Source organism: Protopterus annectens, chromosome 6.part0, assembly GCF_019279795.1.
Source record: "Protopterus annectens isolate FY-2018-M chromosome 6.part0, PAN1.0, whole genome shotgun sequence".
NCBI classification, from domain to species: Eukaryota; Metazoa; Chordata; order Ceratodontiformes; family Protopteridae; genus Protopterus; species Protopterus annectens.
The window spans coordinates 997,503,410-997,525,805 of NC_056737.1; the positions used below are offsets into that span (position 1 = coordinate 997,503,410).

Below are 22,396 nucleotides of genomic sequence, written 5' to 3' on the forward strand. Positions count from 1 at the left end.
TGGTGCTGGAAGACCAGAAGGCTGTGGGTTCTATTCTCACTACAGGTGATTGGATTGCTTTGGGATGTTGCACTCCTGAGTGTGCTGTACTTCAGCTGAGATGTTAAATTGAGCTCCCATATGCTTGAATGGGTGGTTACTCAGGTGGATGCAAAAGATCCCATGGCATCTATGAAAAAGAGTAAGAGAAGTTTCCCAGTGCCCTGGCCAAATTTTCCTAGTAGTGAGAGATGCATCTCTTTCAAGAATCAGGTGAGGCTCTCTCACTCACCAGTCAGTCCATCTGACACTAAGCAGGTTGTCAGCATGCACACTTCACCTCTCTCACCTACTAAACCAACAACACATAAACCTACATATGCGGAGGTCCTTGTAAGAAGCTTACCTAAACATCAGAGACCTCCCGAACAGAAACACACTTCACATAATACATCATCTGCAGAACATAGTACACATAATATATCGCACACCAGTGTCTCACCAGTCAAGCCCCTAAGGCATAACACAAAAACAAACATCTTAGTCATAGGCAACTCAATTGTGAGACACACTGATGTCCCTCTCACCAAGTTGGAAAAGGTCACGGTCAGCTGGCTGTCACATTCCAGGATCTACCACAATACACATGCACTCAAGTCTCTCAACAATAGACACTATTATGACTCTGTCATAGTCCATGTTGGTGTGAACGACTTGAAATGTATCTCACTGGACTATATGAAGAGAGACATGACTGAGCTATTGGATTATGTCTCTCAGGCAGGTATGTCCCTAGCCTTAAGCAGCATTTTACCTTCACCTAGGATGATACCTCAATACAAACAAAACATGTTTGACTTCAACAATTGGCTTAGTTTCTGGTGTCTTTCAAAGGTGATCCAGTATCTGTCAGCCTGTGATGATATGATTGACAGACCTTGATGCTTTGCCAGAGTTGGTCTTCATCTGTCACCCCTGGGATTTTGGTTACTGGCTATGGCTCTTCCATCCCCATAGTGCCTTTTTTAGGCAATGTCACAAGAACAAAATTGCCAGTGTAAAAATACCCTCTAAAAACAACCTCAAGGTTATGCTGCTAGAGGCTAGGAGTCTAAACCAGAAACTGCACTCATTGGAAGCAGTCCTCAACCTGGAAGATGCTGACATTTGTGCAGTCACTGAGACCTGGTTTAACGCTGTGGAGACCACCCCAGCTACACCAGATTACATTTCCTTCCACCTGTTCAGGCCACAAACTGAAAGTGTGAGAACTAAAGCAAGTGTTCTGTCAATATTTATTAAAGATAAATACACCTCTAGAGATTGGTTAAACAGCACGATTCCCTTGAATTACTTAAGGTGCAATTGACTGTAGGTAAGACCCCTCTTCAGGTCATGCCAGCTGTAGGATCCCCTGCATGAATCAGGACATCCACTCAGCCTATTTGGATCTACCTGAGTCAATCAAAATGCAACCAAATTCTCTGGTTTTAGGTGACTTTAATTATCCATCCATTTGTTTGTGTCTTTCGGTTTTTCCCGGTTAGGGGTAGCAACAGCGGAACTCCAGTCCGCTAATGATTGGCAGTTGATTTTTACGTACTGGCTTGTCAGGCCTGATGCACAGCCTTCAACGAAGGTACGCCCATTCACGCATGTCTCCACGCAGAAGACGCTCTAGCTGAGAATCAAACCGGACAGCGTCTTACTGTGAGGCGACAACGCTACCGCAGCACCACCACCGCGGGTACTATAGACTGGGTAAATTATACAGGTTCTATCTCACTTGCCCAAAGGTTCCTGGACTTTGTTAACTTCCAATGTCAAGGGGCCCCACAAGGGGCTGAAACATCTTGGACCTGGTGCTCACCAACATGGGCGACTGCTGCACCGCCCTCAGTGTGTGTCTATCCCTGGTGAGATCTGACCACAAAGCAGTCTCACTAGAAGTAACTATAACACAAGATCCCTGTCTCCCTTAGCAACAACTAGACTAAATACGTCTTCAAGGCCAATTACAACCTCTTACATGACTTCATAAATAGCTTCAAAGCCCCTCCCCTCACTGATGGAACAGACACCTATGTTGAGTTATATACCTGATAGAACCATAGCTTCATAGGTTCATAGATTGGTACTAGGCTATCGGCCCTAGGGCCTATACAAGCCTAGCCATAACAATTCCCTGGCTATTTCTTTCCACACTAAGATCTTCAAGAAAAACAAACCTGCCTGGTAGATAACTGCCATTAATAGGCTGTACAACAGGAGAAAGAAATTTCTGTGTAAGGTAAGGCCCAGATTTGTGCTGAGCTCATAGTTAATGATGCTACATATATGGAACTTGTGGATATAGCAAACCTGCTAGCTGACAGGTTCAGTGAAAACGTCAGTCCTCAAACATACACCCTAAAGCATACAAAACATCTGTCCCACACCTAGTATCTCTGAGGAGCTGGTCTTAAATGTCTTCTCCAAGGCCAAAAACACAGTGTCTATGTGACCAGACAATGTCCCAGGCTGTGTTCTACATGGGTTAAGACAGGTATTAGCATCACCATTGAGCAGGCTTTTCAATCACAGCCTAAGCACTGGCTTCATCCCAGCAGAATCGAAAACAGCAATCGTCATCCCTTTGCACAAAGGGGATGCATCCACAGACCCTGGGAACTATAGACCCATTATCCTGACCCACCATTTCTGCATGGCCATGGAACAAGTCATCATGGATCTTATTAATAAAGATATAGGAAATCTCCAAATGCTCAACCCCACCCAGTTTGGCTTTGTCAAGAGGAGATCATGCCTGTTAAACTTGGTGGACTTCTTCGAGACAGTCACTAAAGCCCTAGATGAGGGCATATCTGTGCATATGGCCTACCTATGCTTAGCCAAGGCCTTTGATCCAATCCCCCACCCAGGCATCATTGATGAACTCACCCAGCTGGGTGTCAACCTATATATTGTCAGGTGGGTTGCAAACTGTCTCACTGATAGAACTCATACAGTCAAAATAGGGGACGCAACCTCCTCCATTAGACCCGTAACCAGTGGTGTTCCACAGGGATCGGTTCCAGAATCCCTATTGTTCGGAATCTACTTCTTCAAAGTACAGGGTAAAACTAAATGACTGTGGTGGACAAAGTTTGCTGATGACTGCAAACTGGCAGCAATCATTTAAAACCCTAGTGATGTCAGCTTCCTGCAAAAGTCTTACGCAGACTAATAACTAGTGCCAAAGTCATGGTCTTAAACTTAATGCAAAAAAATAGCATTATCTTCCACTTCATCAGGGTGATGTTCCTGCAAACTACCACATCAGTAGCAATACACTAAGCACACAGTCAGTGGTGAGAGATGTGGGTACACAGGTTGACAGCAACCTTAACTTCAATCACCATGTCTCCACAGTGGCAAGAAGGGTATTTCATATTGCTCATCTCATAAGTAAAGGCATTGCCTCCAGTAAAAAAGAGGTTATAACCCTCCTATACTCTTCCCTCATCAGGCCAATAATAAAGTTTAATGCTCCCTTTGGTATGTTCCTTTCAAAACGCCTGCAGCAATTGGAGAGACCACAAAGGTTCTTTATGAAGAAAATTCAGGGTTGTCAATATCTGTCTTACGCAGACAGATTGAAATCATTGTCACTTTACTCTGTGTCATACAGACTTCTCAGAGGCAACCTGTGTCTTGCATATAGAGTTAACCCAGCTTTGATGGAAATGCTGCACATTTGCAAGTCAAATGGCACATGGATCACTTGCTCAAAGGAGCTTAACCTCATATATGGCATCAACAGAACTTGCTGCAGAGAAATATTTGTTGCACAGAAGTTGCCCCACCTTTGGAACAATCTTCCTATTCATGTTAAACAAAGCCCATTGTTGGCCCTATTTAAGTGCAATTCAGATGATTGGATGGGTAACCAGAAATTCACCCCAGGGGTTCCATCTATGTCCCTCTTGGACAGGGGGCAGTAGGTGCTGATTTTAGTGTCTGCTCGAACCAGACACCCTTGGGAATATGGGTTGAACTTGGCTAGGTTTGTAAGGACCCTGGGCCCGTTAGCCTAGTAATCTCCTATGATCCTGTAATCAGCCTGGATCTCTCCTGAAAAGAGGCCACTAGCCTAGAGGGACTAAGCCGGCTAACAAAGAATAAAAGAATATCACCTCAAATATACCCTCTGCAGGATGACTGACATAAAATAGAAAGCCCATCATCCATAATGCAGTTTATGTTCCTGGGTGATGTATGGTATTATTTTGAAACGGTAAACACTTTTAGCTCATTATTTCAGGCTTCAGATTTTGAGCTATAATAAAACTGAAATAGCAAAAAATCATTTTACTCGTGTGTTTTTGCACTAAAAGAACAAGTAGTCCTTACCTTCTGTAATAGGTTGTGTTCTGTATAACCTGGTAGAATTGCTTTGCATCAGTCCTGAAGGTCCCAGATTGCCAGCTATAATATACTAGCCTAAAGTGATTACCTCAAAATTTCAAAGGCTCCTCGGGGTCTATTCTGAGGGATTATACCAGGAGCACTGTGATCCTATTGTAAAAATGGGGGCTCCAAGATGCTCTTAACAGCATTAAATGCATTATGGTAGGTTAGCAAGCCTGAGATAGTTGCCTTGTTATACAATACTCCTTCCTGGCTTGTATTTGTTAAGTATAGTGGAAAAGCCATTACTGTCAGATATTGCTCTTTTTTTGGAAGAAATCCTTTATCACGTAATCTAGAAGCAAGACCTCTTGTCTAAATTATACACAGACTGTTCTGGTGTCAATTTGCTGAAGAATTACTTACGCATACTTTGAAAATCAGCTTCTGTGACTCATTCATTAAGTTTCCAAAAGTCTTAGGCAATAACTGAGGACAATGTGTAACACGTGCAGCAGTGAATCAAAATTTAGGGGTACCCTGAATAATTGTTTTGCCACTGTATTTTAGTAATTTATGAACTATGTCTCTGTGTTCCTTCATCTGAGTTTAACTTTTGGGATGACCTTGCTCCTTTATAAACATCATTTACCCTGTTGTGGGCTTTACTGTCTGGCAAAAGAAAAGTACGTGGTCTTGGTTTACTATTAATAACAGAGCAGTCTGGCTCCATAACAAAATGAGAGACCTACAGTCACGAGTTGTATCACTACGAAAAATAAAAGTACAAAGAGAAAAGCATGACAATGTATCTTGAAACCTGTTGTAACGTGATTAATGGACTTATTGCAGGGAGGGTTTGCCCTGAACCCCCTAATGTAAGGAGTCATGCCACCCACATCTCTTCTACTTAAATGTAATAATCATAATAATTACAAAGTGACATCTCAGTGTAAATTAAATATTCCATGCAGACACAAAATGGAACTTGGCATATTTTTCTCTTTTCTGCATATTTAGTCTCAAAGTTTTGAGAACTGCAGTTATGGTTTTCACAGTTTCAACAGGAGCTCAAGACAAGTCCTGCGTGGTTTTGTCTGCAAGAAGATAAAACAGCTGGATATTGTAGCTCAGAGAAAAAACAAAACTGATTCATCATAGAAGTGGCATTTGCATTATATACCTTTTGTAAAACTCTATTTGTTATTGTATTTAGTAGCATTTTGCTTCAGATACTTACCATTTTGGGAAATAAAAAGCCTTTCAAAGTTTGTACTTCCTTTACAGTTAATTTCAGTGGACATCCCCCAGTGTTTATACTACCCCCTGTTACAATTCCATAGTGCTGTTTTCTGAGGCTCAGAACTGAGAGAGCACAGTGCTGAGCCAATGTGACTGTGTGCCTTCAAAATACAGGAATCTTTCTGGGTTGGCAAAGCACAAATACTCAAAAAATGAGGCAAGGCTTGGTGACACTGTCAACACAGGAAAAGGAACAGAAACGGTGACATCTCTGTGACTGACAGTACCAGCAATGCATAGAACTGAGCAAAACGTGTACCCCACCTCCCAATAAAAGCACCTTACATGCTAGGCAGCAGACACAGCAATATGACAACAGCATACATGTCCAGTAACATACCCACACCTCTCAACTGTACAGATTTTCACAGAATGTCCAGATTTTTGCCGCAGATATTTTGTCCGTTCTTCATAAAATCACAGAGGACTGAAGTCTCTAAAAAATTCACCTCCCCAACTAAATATACTAACTTCGAGATCGCACCACAGTCAGGAAAAGGGGAGATTTAAAAGAACGGCCAACCAATCTCTATCCCTTTGAAAGAAATCGATGATCTGGCCATTCGATGATGTGCAGCTTGAACAAATACGGGTCGACTAAAGGTGAGTCGACATTCTGCTTCTTCGCGTAAATAATATAGACCCATAATATTGATGTATGGAGCTTTTCTCCACAGGCCTCTGCAGGTACAGGATTTGTTTTTGATGACCCAGTTGGACTTTCCCTGTAAACAAATGTAAAAAAATAAATAACTCCATACATCTGTAAATTTGGAGGCATTTCTCTTTTTAAAACATCAGTTTATGTGCCCTCCTTTTGAAACTGCTGTTACAAACAACGTTGATTCTTAAGGTGCTGCCGGTACTTCACTGTCGATATGCCTGTGATGGTTTTCATCATTTGTATGCAGCTTTAATGACATACATATAGACAGCGGTGAAAAAGGAGATAGAGAAAGTGGTGAGTACACAGATAGATAGGATATATCTCTAGCTATATAGATAGAGATATATGATATGTCTATATCTATATAGATATTTAAGCAATAACCCACGCCTGGGTGTGGGTAATGCTGGATTTACCCATAGCTGGTGTGGTTTGGTCATGAGGGCGAAGCCTAAGTAGTCAAACAAAAACAACTGTGGGTAAATCCAGCATTACCCACACCCAGAAGTGGGTTATTGCTATTATACAATGACACTATTTAAGAAAAAAAAAACTTACTTTTCTTAAATAATGGCATTGTATAATGCCTCTGTGCTGCCCTTCCGCAGCTGTCTGGTATTCTGCGGCAGTTCTGATGTACAGCGCATGCGTATGCTTATGCAGTACATCAGAGCTGTGGGTGGAAGCTACGGAGAAAGCAAGATCTCCTTTGCTTTTTAGAAACTGTCTCTCTATGTTAAAGGAGTTTAACATAGTTAACATAGCGAGACAGCCTTAAAAAAAGCAAAGGAGAAAGGAAGATCTCCGTTGCTTTTTTTAAAGCTGTCTCGCTATGTTAAACTCCTTTGCTGTAATAAAAAAAAAAAAAAAGACTTATACTAATGGAAAAAGTCCAGGCGACCACAGGGAGGACATGCAGACTCCACACAGAAGGTACCCCAGACAAGAATCGAACCAGAGAGCCTCTTGCTGTGAGGCAGCAACATATAAAGACACCTATATACAGCTATATTTAATACCTATACAGATAGATAGCTGCAGACAGACAGATGTACAGGTAGATAGACAGATAGATACACAAACAGATATAGACAGATTGATAGACAGATAGGCAGTTAGATAATAGAGATTAATCATCCTTGTGCTGGGTTTTCCCTTAAAAAATACATATATCCATTTCCTTGATTTTCCTTAGAGGCCCCCACCTTGTATATTCCAATTGCACCTTCCATTCCTCTTACAAATCATTCAGTTTGTGTCCAAATGCTACAAGTGAAAAAAAAAGAAAGGACATAATTTGCAGCATAGGAGCTTTGTAAAGAATAGTGCATTGCATATGGTTCCTACTAAGGATTCATAAAAAGTTTCCTTCTGTTTACTGTTCCAGTAAGACAGTACTCTTGGAAAACTTTAACATTTTATCTCACTTGGGATAATTTTTTTGAAGGCCCAGTAGCAAAATGCGAAGATGATGTTTTATTATTGGAGACTTTTCCTTTTCATGGAAGACGGGAGGTAGACCAGAGCACATTGCTTTGGGAGGTAGTGTCTTCCAAGCATCTCTACATGTGTATTTTGGGATAAAATATTATTTCACTGAGCAGTACTATGTAAGAAAATTCTGGTTTGGGTAACTTAACTTCAAGTTGGAATGTGATTAGATCACAACCATCAACCCTTCTAGAATTATCAGGGAAACATAAACATAAATAAAAATAAATATAGAATTCAAGAACTTTACTGGACTCTATTATTGAGTAGAATGGAAGCATTGCATCAGTTCATGCTATGGTAGCAGAAAGTTAGGGTGCTGTTCAGAAATACTGGTGTGCAGTGGAGGAGGGTTGTATGTATAAAGGCCTTAGGGAATTCTTAAAGACTTGTACACCAAGGGGGGAAATCTTGTACATAGTCTTGACCACTGTAAAGATATTGTACTCTAAGTGTGGAGAATGTGTGCAAACTACCCCCTCCCCAGTGATAAGCAATTCACAATCACAGCACCACAGGAATATGGGTTGGTCCCAAGAGGGTGACCTAACAGACAGCAGCCTCATGCGATCCCATATTTTGCACTAGTCAGCTCAGTGATTCCATTTCCATACTGATATAGAGTTCAACATGAAGAGCAGAGCAACATATAAGCACTGTCAAAACAAAAAAGGTGACCTAACACCCCCATTGGATGGTACGACAATACCTACAAACACTGAATTTCCTCACCAAGCAGACAAAATGGTTCCACAAGCACATTGTTTCCACTCCCACACAGTGATGCTGGTAACCACTGAGAATAGGAGCTCATACTGTACCAAATTCTTTCTTTTATTATTTCATATCATATTATGAGGTTTACTGTCATTATTGTTAAAGGCAAAACATTTGCTGTTCGAAATAACAAAAAGTTAAACCGAAACCAAACATTTCGAATGTACACAATGTCGCCCCAGATGATCGACACATTTGAGTCGATATTGTTGCCAAAAATGTCACGTGATAGCCGTATAGGAGCTGATGTAAATCAAACTCCTATACGACATATGTTTTTGCAGGGGGGCAAGCCCCCCTGCACCCCCCCACACCCCCTGCTACTAATATATTCCAACTCCAAGATCACACTAAAGTGGGGATATGGATGAATTTCCAATCCCAACTATACCACGATCTCCATACATATAGTCAAACACACTTATTTGCATAGGTGTGTTCGACTATCCAATACCCTCTCCATTTTGTGCACGACATTCTGATTTTCGGCAGCATAACTGTTGACAGAATGTTGTTCGCACAAATTATAGTAAACCATATTATGATTATTATCTACTGGTCTTCTGTTGTATCTAAGGAGTGAAACATTTTTTTTATAAATTGCTCCTCCACAGGTAAATGTCAAGCTAGGAAACACCAACGGCAAACCAAACAAAGTCCAAGAAACGGTCACTGCAGCAGCTGAGTGAAACACCAATGGTTTATTGAATAACAACTAGAAGCGCTTTTCGTTTGCTGAAACTGCAAACTTCATCAGAAGAAGAAAAATTAAGAATGAAAATAAAAATAAATAACATAGACATATTAACTAGCACCTTGAAGGTTGAAAATTTAACATTAAGTACTGAACAAACTTAAAACTGAATTAAACTTCAAGCATGTAACTATTGTGGGACCTCATCTTTGCAAGCTACTCAGTTTAATGATACTACTGATGGAGCAAGTCTCGTTTTAAATTATACGCATTAAGTCTAATTTGCCAGGATAGCTCAAGCTCTTCTAATTTAAGGGGTATAGGACCACCTCTAATGTCTTGAATCACATGATCTATGACCATAAATTTAAATTTATGGTCAACATTTAACTGAATATGTTTAGTAAAGATGAGGTCCCACAATAGTTACATGCTTGAAGTTTAATTCAGTTTTACGTTTGTTCAGTACTTAATGTCAAATTTCCAACTTTCAAGGTACTAGTTAATATGTTGATGTTATTATGGTCATTTGTTTGTAATACGACATGGTACATAACTGTCAGTTTTGATTTTTATTTTTATCTTCATTCTTAATTTTTTATATATGGTAATAGGGTGGCAAGTTACTTAGTAACATTATATGTTCACTGTGCCTTACACAACTGGTTTTATTTTATTTTATTTCACTCAGTTGACATATCGAGTATTTATGCAAAACACTGTGTTGCTATATTGTAGTATCCATTATCAGTTTTTAGTTTTGTTTACCACTTAAATCATGTGCAACTATGTAATGATTGGTTAGATTGTCCCGCTGTTTTTCGAACGAGTTTTTAAAATGAGTGCCGTACTTTTAGGTTTTTTACTTCTGATGAAATTTGCATTTTCAGCAAACGAAAAGCGCTTCAAGTTGTTATTCAATAAACCACTGGTGTTTCACTCAGCTGCTGCAGTGACCGTTTCTTGGACTTTAAATGTCAAGCTATCAGTTTTCAGACTATTACCAGTCTAGCAAAGAACCAGAAACAAGAATCAAATCATGTAGCTTGTTTCTGTGAGATAAAGAGCTTAACCATTATGCCACCTCCACCCTTATTTGCTTATATTTTGTAGACCGGGTTAGTCCCACAAGACTGGTGGCTTCTTTTCAGAGGAGAACCAAGATGGTATTTGTAATACTAGTGCAGGGCAATTCTCCAGGGCATCTAGGAGCTTCATTTTTTCTTTTTCTTATGTGCCCTGGGGTTCTTTTACATCCAACTGAGCTACCACCAACTCAAGCGGATGGGCCCTTGGATTAATCTCTCACCTGAAGGATGACAAATTCAGGAGTGCATCACCCCCACTGCTGCACTGCAGCATCAGCAATCCAATCACCTGGAGTGGGAAGAGAACCCTCAGCCTTCTGGTCTTCCAGAACCAAAGTCAAGTGTCCGACCTAAACACTGGGCTTTCCTAGGCATCAAAACTGAGCACAGTGCAGCAGGAGAAAGTACAACAACAGATAGTTATTCTATACTGTGCAGCCACAGGTGTACCATACTAAACTGCTTGTCACTGAAGCATCGCGTAGCATGACAATGCTACACAGCCCAGAGCTCTCCCTCATCTTGTGCATGGTTCAAGAAACCAGAGTGTGTGTGTGTGTGTGTGTGTGTGTGTGTGTGTGTGTGTGTGTGTGTGTGTGTGTGTGTGTGTGTGTGTGTGTGTGTGTGTGCGTGTGTGCGTGTGTGTATATGTGTGTATGTGTGTGCGTGTGTGTATGTGTGTGCATGTGTGCGTGTGTGCGCGTGTATGTGTATGTGTGTGTGTGCATGTGCGTGTGTGTATGTGCATGTGTATGTGTGTGTGTGTGTGTGTGTGTGTGTGTGTGTGTGTGTGTGTGTGTGTGTGTGTGTGCATGTGTGTGTGTGTGTGTGTGTGTGTGTGTGTGTGTGTGTGTGTGTGTGTGTGTGTGTGTGTGTGTGTGTGTGTGTGTGTGTGTGTGTGTGTGTGTGTGCGTGTGTGTGTGTGTGTGTGTGTGTGTGTGTGTGTGTGTGTGTGTGTGTGTGTGTGTGTGTGTGTGTGTGTGTGTGTGTGTGGACAACCAAAGCTCATGTCTTTGAAATGTATAGTTTCCCAGCAATATTTTAGAGATAGTTACATAATGCCTGTCTGTGTCAATATACTGTATATTTGAACAGCAGTACTGTTCTCAACCATATCCTCATTTGGTTTGCCTTGAAATAATGTGTCTTTGTTTTAATAACACATTATGTTAAAAAGAAAGCTATTCTTTGGCTTGTCTATATTTCCTTTGGCTTGAAATATTGAATATTTTTAATAGCACATTTCCTTAATGGACCATTCACAAACATCTGTAAGTATTTTTTTTGGAGAATATCTGATAATGAATTTCAAGAAATCATAGAACAAAGCTGAACTAATCTGCAAGAGAGCATAGTTTTCTGCAAGCGTTATTTTTCTGTTCTTTGACACATAGTCAATATAATCCTTACATCTTCACTTGCATAGAATGAGTAATTCTGTAAAATGCTACATAAAATTCATTGATCTAGAGAAAATCATTTTAAAAATCAAAAGCTCAGTGACAGCACATTGAGACAATTGCTTTTCACATAAAATACTGTAATATGTTGAAATGGATGTCAGTTGAAATTCACTTGCTCTGGACACCAGTGCAGCTGGCAGAGATATAGTAGAACCTGGACATTTAACAAACGGTTACCATCACAGCAAGGTTGGTGCTTTGAGGATTACACGGCTACATCACAGGAAAACGTATACATATTATAAGCTTATTAAAATCTCTGAAGTTATACAAACATCCGCTAACAGAATTACTGAAGGTTTTACCAAAACGCTTGCAAGAGGCAGGAGCTCATATTCAGCAGGCAAATGTGACATTTCAAACTGACATGCATTTTATAAACATTTCAGTGACAATGCAGCATGAAAGTGCTTAAACATCATTTAAATGTATAGTAATAATACCGATTTGTTAGCCAGCTAGGCTTACTGGACTCACAGTCCCTTTTTATTCACAACATGGGAGCAATGTCTGGTTAAGTGAATTACTTAAGGTCACACAGTAAGCAAATGAGAGCTGAAGGAATCAAACCCTGTTCCATGTGTCATTCAAAATGTAGGTTATCTGTCTGGAGGTCATCATCTTTATCATCATCAATTCCCTTTTTCCCCATTTTCTAAACGGGATTGGGGTGTACCATCAAATGTCACCATTTCTCTCAACTCAGTGACACTCTCCTACCTTCTTTGACAACCATACCTAACACATGTTTTCTCTCACACAGTCCATCTCATTGCTAGATGTTCTCATTTCCTCTTGCCTTCTTTCTGTCTCTTCTAAATCTTCTTCACCAGATTGTATTCTGCTTTTTCTGCACATGCCCAAACCACTGCAATCTTTGTCTTTGACCTTCTTTGCAATTGGAGCTACTTTCACTTCTGCTGTGATGTCCTCATTTCATCTGTCTCACAGTGTGAACCCTATCACCCATCTCAGGTACTTCATTTCCATCAGTTCTAGATTCCACAACTGCTCTGCCTTCACTGCTCAGGTTTCTATACCATCCTGTTCAATTCTCAGATAGAGCGTATTCTGTGTGGAGACATGCGTGAATGGGCGTACCTTCGTTGAAGGTTGTGCGTCAGAGCTGGCAACTCGGCACGTAAAAATCTACTGCCAATCATTAGCAGACCGGAGTTCCACTGTTGCAACCCCTAACCAGGAAAAGCCAAAAGACACAACAACAACAACCTTAGTACTGGTTGCATTGCTGTTTTTCTATACCTTACTTTGCAGCTTTTTTGTCATTCTTTGTGTACTCTCCCTGAAAGTCTGTGCCAGTTGATTATACATCCCTCTAATTCTAGCTTTGACATCCTCCTCCTTAACCACCACTCCCAGATGCTCATATTTATTAACCTGTTCCAGTATTTCTCTTCTTTCTCAGTTTTCAGCTTGTTCTGATTGCCCCTATTCACTGCCATAATAAATGCCTTGTCTGTTCCCAGTTTCATGTGCCTTCAGTTTTGCATTCAATTCCCTATAAATTGCTGAAGTTCTTGATGCGATTCTGCTTATAATGCCAACTAATCTGCGTACAACATTTTTGTTGACCTGTTCCCTCTAGCCTGTTTGCTAATGTAGTCCATCACCAGTGTGAGCAGTAGTAGGCTCAGAGCTGAACCCTGATGCACACCTACTCCCACTGCAAACCCTTCTGGGAGACCAAACACTGTTTGCACTTGCATCATTGGTTCCTCATACATAGACTGCACTAACTCTACCAATGTTTCCAGGACTTCAAACTATCACAAGACTACTCAAATCAGCTTTCTTGGGACCTTGGCATATGCTTTCTCCAAGTCTAGGAATGTCCAGTTGGACTCTTTCATCATCTCCAGCTTCTTCTCAGCTATCTGCCTTACTGCAAACATATGGTCAGTTGTACTACATCCTGATCTGAATCCAAACAGGAAAATCATTCACAAATTATTTTACACTCCAAATAGGTTAGCAGACATGTTTCATACCAGCTGTATTAGCTGTTGGAGATGTGTGGATCTCTTTGATATTCCTGTCACAGGGGATCATGTGTTCTTCTGTCCTAAGCTGATAAACATCTGGGAAGAACTGTGAGATACCTGCAAAACTCTCTTTAAAACAATGTAAATTTAGACTTGCAGTTTGTCCTGATTACTTTTAGTACAGTCATGAACCTTTGAACCTCATTCCTTTCCCTCCTGATCATTATGGCAGCCAAAAACAATTACAAGGCAATATAAAGCATCTTCACTTCCTGAAGTTTCAGAGTGATAGGAAATATGAGATCAGCTTTACGAATAAAAACGAAAAAGGCTGGAATGCCAAACCAATTCCACATGAAAGCACGGACACCAAAAATAAGCTTTCATTCACTTTTAATGACTGTGGACTTCAGAAAAACTCCATCCACCCAAAGAAATCATTTAAATACTCAATTATCATGTCACATGATCTTTGATTTGTCCATTAAACAAATACTTTCTAATTTTCATATATTAAACATGTCATAATATAAAAATGTTTCTACAAAAAATAGTCACATTAATAGTTACATAAAATATATATATGTAAATATAATATATATACACTACATAAAAAATTCTACTTGAGCTGCAAAAAGCATTTTATATTAATCATGTCATTTAAACCTGGTGCGTGATCCGCGAACAGGTGAATTTGCCACAGTGTTTCTTTACATTCCAGCCAGGTTTTATAATCACCAGAGAATATTTCTTGACTAACACTGTCCAAGACAGAAAATACAAACTTTTTGAAATTAGCACAAACAGCAGCATGTTTTGCCAAAGCATTGTTCTGTTCACCCTTCTTAATTGCCAACAGATGTTCATAAATTCGTCTTTTCAGACACCTAACAGTTTTTCCAATATAGCAACTTGGACATGAAATGCAATGTGCAACTTACACAACCATTTCACCTTTACACGTATGATATTCCGTAGACCAAAAAGTTTTGTTGTTATGACTAAAAGTAACTGAAGACATATTACTAATATACCTACACTGTCTGCAGGTGTTACAAGCATAACTGCCTTTCTTATGTACAGAAACCATCTCCGTATCACTACTTGAATTTGAACTCTTTTCCAATAGACTCTTGATGTTAATAACTTTTTTGTATGTAAATAGAGGCCGTAAGCCGACAATTTTTACTAACTTGGAATTACCTAAGAGAATTTTCCAATTATCACTAATTATTTCTCTTATAGACCACATTTCATTAGTTATAGGTAATGGAAATGAACAGAAAAAAATGTTTTTACTGTTCAAAGGTTCAGTGTTACTCTGATCATCTGTCATTGCAACACAAATGGTGCAGTCTCTTAAAATTGGACTTGCCTTTCCTTTTCTTAAAGCCAAAACTTCCCTTTCTATCTTTTGCAACCATTGTTTTTCATACCCTCTAGCCTCAAATAAACTTCTCAAAAAATCTACCTCTTTAAGAAAAGTTATGCCTTGAGAGGTTAACCTACTTAGCCTAATAAGCTGTCCCTTTACCACTCCTTTCTTCATATGTGGTGAGTGAAGACTGTCTTTATGTAGGTACTGGTTAGCAAAAACTGACTTTCTGTATATTTTACTAGTAAACTGCTTACACCGAAAATCAAAGTTTAGATGCAAGTCCAGGAAATCAAGGCTGCTTCTGAACCCACTGATCTTAAACTTCAAAAATTCAGTAAATTTGTTTAGATCAAAATTTAAATGGTATGAAAGTCAATTACATTAATGGTGTTCAAAATGTTAATCAAGGGGCTAGTGTTATAAGTATGGAAGGCTCTAGCTCTACACAAAATATGGGTCCTTTTTTAGTGGACCAGCAGGAAAACAAGAAAACACCAACTTGGTCCAAGACAGTACAAAACAAAGGGAAGGGATGGGGGAGAAACAGCAAGAAAAAGTGGTTGTCATGTCTGAGAATTTACAGTATGACATTGAAGTTTTGAATCTCTCTCAGGAACATGTATCAGAACAAGTTTTAAATGTTTTGAAAAAAGGTTTTTCTTTTATACCTGGAAATTCTGTTAATGTAGCCAAAGTTATTGTTGATTTTAGATTGTATCTTAGAAAATTAAATTTGAGTTACATAATGCATGATGTCAAATTAGATAGTCATGCCACATATATTCAAATACCTAAAATATCTAGTACTTACAATCCTCCACTTATGGGAACACTTCAAGTATTTCAGAACATTTGTGAATCTAGTTTCAGACAGATGAAATTGGACAAAAAGGTGTATAATTTAACACAATTAGAAGAAAAATCTCTCAAAAACTTATGTGCAAACGAAGAATTAAGGGTTATGAGAGCAGATAAAGGGGGAAAGTAGTTGTTATGGACAGAAAAGATTACATTTCATCTATGGAAGAAATGCTGAAGGAAAAAATGACGTACAAGAGTGTTGATTTATACCTTGTGAAAAGTAGTTATTTAAAACTAGACACTTTGTTGTGTGACATGTTTTGTCAGGGTGAGATAGACCATCAGCCTTTTTCCTATTTACAAGTGGATTTTCCAAAAATGGTAGTACTTTTTGGGATTCCAAAAGTACAAAAGAATATTGTTAACCCCCCCCCTTTAGACCTATTATATCCGCAGCAAAGTCTAAAACAGAAACATTGTCAATATGGTTGGATTTTATTTTAACTCCTATAATGCAAGTTTCAGAGTATTATTTAAAGGATTCATGGCACTTATTGGAGATTCTGAGAGACTACCAAGTTGAAGATGGTAATTTTTATTTTGCTTCCTTGGACATAGTATCCCTTTATACTTGTATAGATCAAGAAACAGGGATAGAATACCTGAGAGAATATTTGAGTATTAATACTAACTTCAACAATACTATCAGTAAATAAATATTGGCAATAGTTACAATTATAACATTTAACCATCCCTTTTCTTACCTCAGCTTCTTTAACTTTATTTAGTTTACTTTGAAAGTTTGGAGTTATTTGCTTGCTGCTTTTGTTGGAGTGTTTGACATTGTTGCAGCGTGTCAGTTATGGAGATTAGTACTGCTCCAGGAACGAGCTTTGCAGCTGTATCAGCAGGCTGTGTGTTAAACAATACCCTGAGTGGTTCGTTTATTATAAATGAAGAAGGGACAGTAAATCCGCTCATGAGAAACTATTGCAGAGCTGGTTTCAGTAGTAATTGTGAAGAAGAGATTTTAAATGGTTATCTAGCGCCTCCTGTTAATCCTTTCAATGTGGAAGGAAGTGTTTTGTGTGAAGGAACAACAAACTCTTCTTTTAATATTCAGGAATGTTTTCACCTTTTAGAAAAAGATTTCTCTGCATTGAAACATCTTCAGTGGGACAATTTATTCTTTGAGAATTGTTTGAAAGCAAAACAAGTGCCGAAAGGGCTCAGAATAAAAAATCTACCAGCAGGTAGAGATCTGCCTAAAGTTCTCACAGAGAAATGGCTTGAAATTAATCAAAAGGCGGGGCTTCAGTACATGGAATTGCTTAGTGAAACTAATAACATTAAAATCAGTGATTTAACTGCCAAAGTGAAAACTAACTTCAGCGTGTTAAAAGACAATACTTCCTTAGAGAATTTTAACAGCAAGATGAGTATTATACAAGAGAATTTACTCAAACTCAATGAAGAGCTATGCCAGAGAAAAACTAAGACATTTTTCAGAGACCGGAATGAATACGCTGGGCGTGTGGGAGCGGCGTATGGGCTGAAGCTACAAAGTAATAGTGGTATGAAAGAATCCCATGGAGATGGTGCAGTAATAGAGGATGAGTTAAATGTTTTAAGAAGGTCTGAAAGACTAAATAATAAAACCAATGTGGCTGAAACTTCAAAGACAACCACTGTGAATGAAAGCATGGAACCCAGAGTTGGGCAAGGAATTAAAACAAAGGAACAAGCAGTTAGACCAAAAACAAAGGAGGCCAAAAAAACCAAACCAACAGTAATGGAACCTCAGCAAAAAGGAAATGTAATAGCGGAAAATAATCAAGTTATTGATGTGTATCAAAGAATTGACAATCAAGTGAGATTGTGGGCTCAAGTGATGGCAGATGGAAGCAATGATAAATTTAATTATTCGAATAAACAACAGCAATGGCCACAAAAAAACTGGTATGGCAGAAAGGGTCCAGGGAAAAAACGGAACAGGAAACAACAATACTGGAAGACTTAGGTAATGTAAATTTCAAAATTATTAATCTATTCAGTAAAAAACTGTCTTATGGAGATTATTGTGTGTTAAGTAAAGAGTGGAATTTCGCTCCAGCGCAAAGAGCGAATAAGTTGGTGATGATCAACGAAATTAGAGGCTATGTGAGGAAATTAAATTTGAGCATTTTACTTGGTGCACAAATGCAAGGTAATTGTGAAATGTATAAACCGAGTTGCTATAATCCACCGTTAATCAAAGAATTAGAAATGTTCCTTAATATATGTGAATTTCAGATGCTTGAAATGTTAGATAATGATATGAATTTTAGATATTATAATCTAACGAAAAAAGAAAAGGAATGTTTAGATGCTTTAGTCAAGAGTGAAGATGTTTTAATTTTTAAAGCTGACAAGGGTGGTTCTATGGTATTGATGGATAGAAATGAATATGAAAATAAAATGAAAGAAATGTTGTCTGACATAAATTGTTATAGACCTGTGAATGTCAGAAGTAAGAAAGGGATTTTCATTAATTGATTTCTGTGTGGAAGAATGGTTCTACACAGGAAGAATTGATGAGAAAACTAAAAGAAATCTATCTAATAACAACCCAAAAATAAGTAGGATCTTTGGTATTCCAAAGATCCATAAAAACCTAAATTTCCCACCATTAAGACCCATAGTGGTGAGTAGAAATAGCAAAACTGAAGGGATGTCAGTGTTTGTTGACAGGCATCTACAGAGGGTAGTACCAAGGGGTAAGACTTATATAAAAGATAGTTATGACTGTATAAAAAAACTGGAAGAGATTCAGGTGTCTGATTCACATATACTGGTTACATTAGATATCAATTCTTTGTATACCATGATTCCGAATAAAGAAGGAATGGAGACAGTAAGGGTAGAACTATTAGAATCTAAAATGTTCTCCCCAAGTACAGTAGGGTTATTAATGGAGATGATTGATTTAGTTTTGAGCCATAATTATTTAGAGTTTTATGATCAAATACATGTCCAAACAAATGGTGTTGTGATGGGTGCTGCTCTAGCCCCTAGTTATGCTAATGTGTTTATGTAAGGTTGGGAAATAGCCAATATTTTAGAAAGTGAACATAGTAAACATATAGTCAAGATGTTAAGATTTATTGACGATGTCCTTGTAGTGTGGGATGGTACTATTAATGAGTTAAATAACTTTTTAAATTACATTAATAATGTTTGTTCCTATATAAAATTTACATATAGTTATAATGCAGATAAAATCATTTTTTTAGATCTGACAATATATATAACTATGATAAATTAATTTCTAAGATTTATGAGAAATATTTTCAAAATAATATGTATTTCCATTATTCTAGTTTGCATCCTAAAAGAACTAAAGTTAATATTGTTAAGGGACAACTTAAAAGGATTAGTAATTTAACTAAAGATGATGAATTGTTTGAGCTTGAAGCTTTACATTTTTGTAAAAGGATGGAATTAAGAGGATACCCTCAAGATGAAGTACAAAGGTTGTTCACTGATGAATTAATTAAGAGGAATAATATTGGAAATAATGTCAATATGAATGTTGGTGATAAAACACATACAAATTATAGTACAGCATTTGCAATACAAAATAGTACAGATTCAAACACTATAAAGAATACAGTGAGGAGAAACTGGGGAATTTTAAAAGGAAATAGAGAAATTATGGAGACAATAGGGAATGAACCCAAGTTTGTACAGAAAAGGGCTAGAAACTTTAACGATCTTTTTCAAAGTAAACTAAATAAAGTTAAAGAAGCTGAGGTAAGAAAAGGGATGGTTAAATATTATAATTGTAACTAATGCCAATATTTATTTACTGATAGTAGTGAATTATTAGTGGGGAAAACAGTAGTCCAAGTCCCAGGGAGGTTTACTTGTAAATCAAAAAATGTTATTTATTTATTGATGTGTTCAGAATGTAGATCATTTTATGTGGGAAGAAGAAAGAGGGAACTATACAAAAGAATTTATGAACATAATTATGCTATTAGTAATGGAGATACAAAAAAGCTATGAGCAAACATTATGTTGATAAGAAATGTAAAATTAATTTTAAATGTATAGTTTTGGGCACTCTGCATCAAAATATTAAGTCAGTAAATGTTGAAGAAGAACTAGGTTGGCTAGAATATTGTTGGCAAGTTAAACTAAATGCTTGTTTCCCTCCAGGTTTAAATAACAGGGAAGAGTTTGTAATGTATTTAAAAAGAAAGGGGTTGAAGCATTAATGTATGCATGGTCACTGTGCATTTTTATGTCACTGTGCTTTTAAATGTTAATTGGTGTTTTAAAATGTTAATTAATGTAGTATTTAAAGCATGTGTTTTTTATGGTAAAGCCATAGTCTGAAGAAGTCTCTTGCATAAGAGACGAAAGCGCTTACTATTGGCTTGGATTATAATAAATTTCTTCGTACTGACACAGCTTTTGTTTACTTTTCAGTTACTTTTTGTCATAACAACAAAACTTTTTGGTCTAAGGAATATTATATGTGTAAAAGTGAAATGGTTGTGTACGTTGCACAGTGCATTTCATATCTAAGTTACTATATTGGAAAAACTGTTAGGTGTCTGAAAAGACAAATTTATGAACATCTGTTGGCAGTTAAGAAGGGTGAACAGAACAGTGCTTTGGCAAAACATGCTGCTGTTTGTCTTGGACAGTGTTAGTCAAGAAATGCTCTCTGGTGATTATAAAACCTGGTTGGAATGTAAGGAAACACTGTGGCAAATTCACCTGGTCGCAGATTGCGCACCAGGTTTAAATGACATGATTAATATAAAATGCTTTTTGCAGCTCAAGTAGAATTTTTTATATATTGTATATATATTATATTTACATATATATTTTATGTAACTATTAATGTGACTATTTTTTGTAGAAACATTTTTATATTATGACATGTTTAATATATGAAAATTAGAAAGTATTTGTTTAATGGACAAATCAAAGATCATGTGACATGATAATTGAGTATTTAAATTATTTCTTTGGGTGGATGGAGTTTTTCTGAAGAAGTTCACAGTCATTAAAAGTAAATGAAAGCTTATTTTTGGTGTCCATGCTTTCATGTGGAATTGGTTTGGCGTTCCAGCCTTTTTTGTTTTTATTTGTGAAGTTACTAAGTTTTGCCAGGAGATCAGCTTTACTATCTATTGTTGCATTTAGCAGAAACACGTAATACACAGGGTCAAGGTACTCATAAAGTGGGCACCATATACTGCCCTCAGTGAAAACGTCTTCAATAACTCATTGCCGGCCAGTCTTAACTAAATACTCAACACTCTGACTGGGAACCTCAGGAAGCAGAGTCTCTATCTCAGTGCTTGTCTTTGTCATAAGAAAGGAAAGAAAAGATGAAACTGGAATAAGCTTACTTTGGCAGTACCCAATGATGGGTACTGCCCAATGGAAGGAACAGGATGGTAAACAGTAAATACAAGGGAGCTTAGCCTCCATCTCTCTTCATTCCATTCTTCTATTCCTGCCTTTTTGTGTATTAGGTGACTTACTTTTTAAGCCTCATTGGTGCTACTATCTATCATTTATTATTTGGAAATAATTTAGATTTAGATTAGTTATAAGTTAGTGTGTTCTTTTCTTGCTAGAATGGTTATCTTATGTTTCTGTAGATGCTTTATCTGAAGTATTATTGTTATCAATATAAGAAATCAATGTTTTTTTCAGTTCAGTTATACTGAAAAATATCCATTGTATCTATCAGTCCAAATTTAATTTTTAGCATCTGTGATATGGAAAACACAATGGTACCTGTTTTCTATCAGTGTAGTGATGTTATATTGTTATCATACCTATATCTGATGATCACCAAAAATATTGTTACAAATAAAGTTATACAAAAATCTGCTTTATTTTCCTTTTCAATTTCCAAATGAATGAAGTACTATTATATTTAAAGGACCAGCACTGCCTAAAATGTTCCCATGGTATTTTGTATTCAGTGTGTGTGACATTGCTGTAGTACAGCTACAGTGTACCAATAACCCTTGTGATGATATACAATTTTGCATGGCATTAACACTGACATTGCAAAAAACTATCATAATGTATCCCTTGATCACGGTAATAAATCATTTTTTAATCAGTCATTTATTTTTACCCTCTGCACCCCTGCTGATTACCATAACTGCCTGTTCCATAGGTGTGCAAGTTCGTTTCTTGTAGTCCATGCAGCTGACAGTTCAAATAAAGGAAATAAAATGGTTTAAAGAAATTGATAAAAATCCTGGATCATTAATTCAGATTTGTCTCTTTTTTTAAATAAGGGTTTCCAACATTTTTTTTTTTGCACTCAGAAAAAAAGTTCTGGACA

General features: G+C 37.6%; 1 protein-coding gene across 1 annotated transcript in view; it reads left to right on the top strand.

Moving 5' to 3' along the window:
* The window catches only part of SYNDIG1L (synapse differentiation inducing 1 like), a 1,157,860-nt gene that overhangs the window by 1,075,090 nt on the left and 60,374 nt on the right, over positions 1 to 22,396 (top strand). The gene's annotated exons all lie outside the window — the stretch shown is intronic.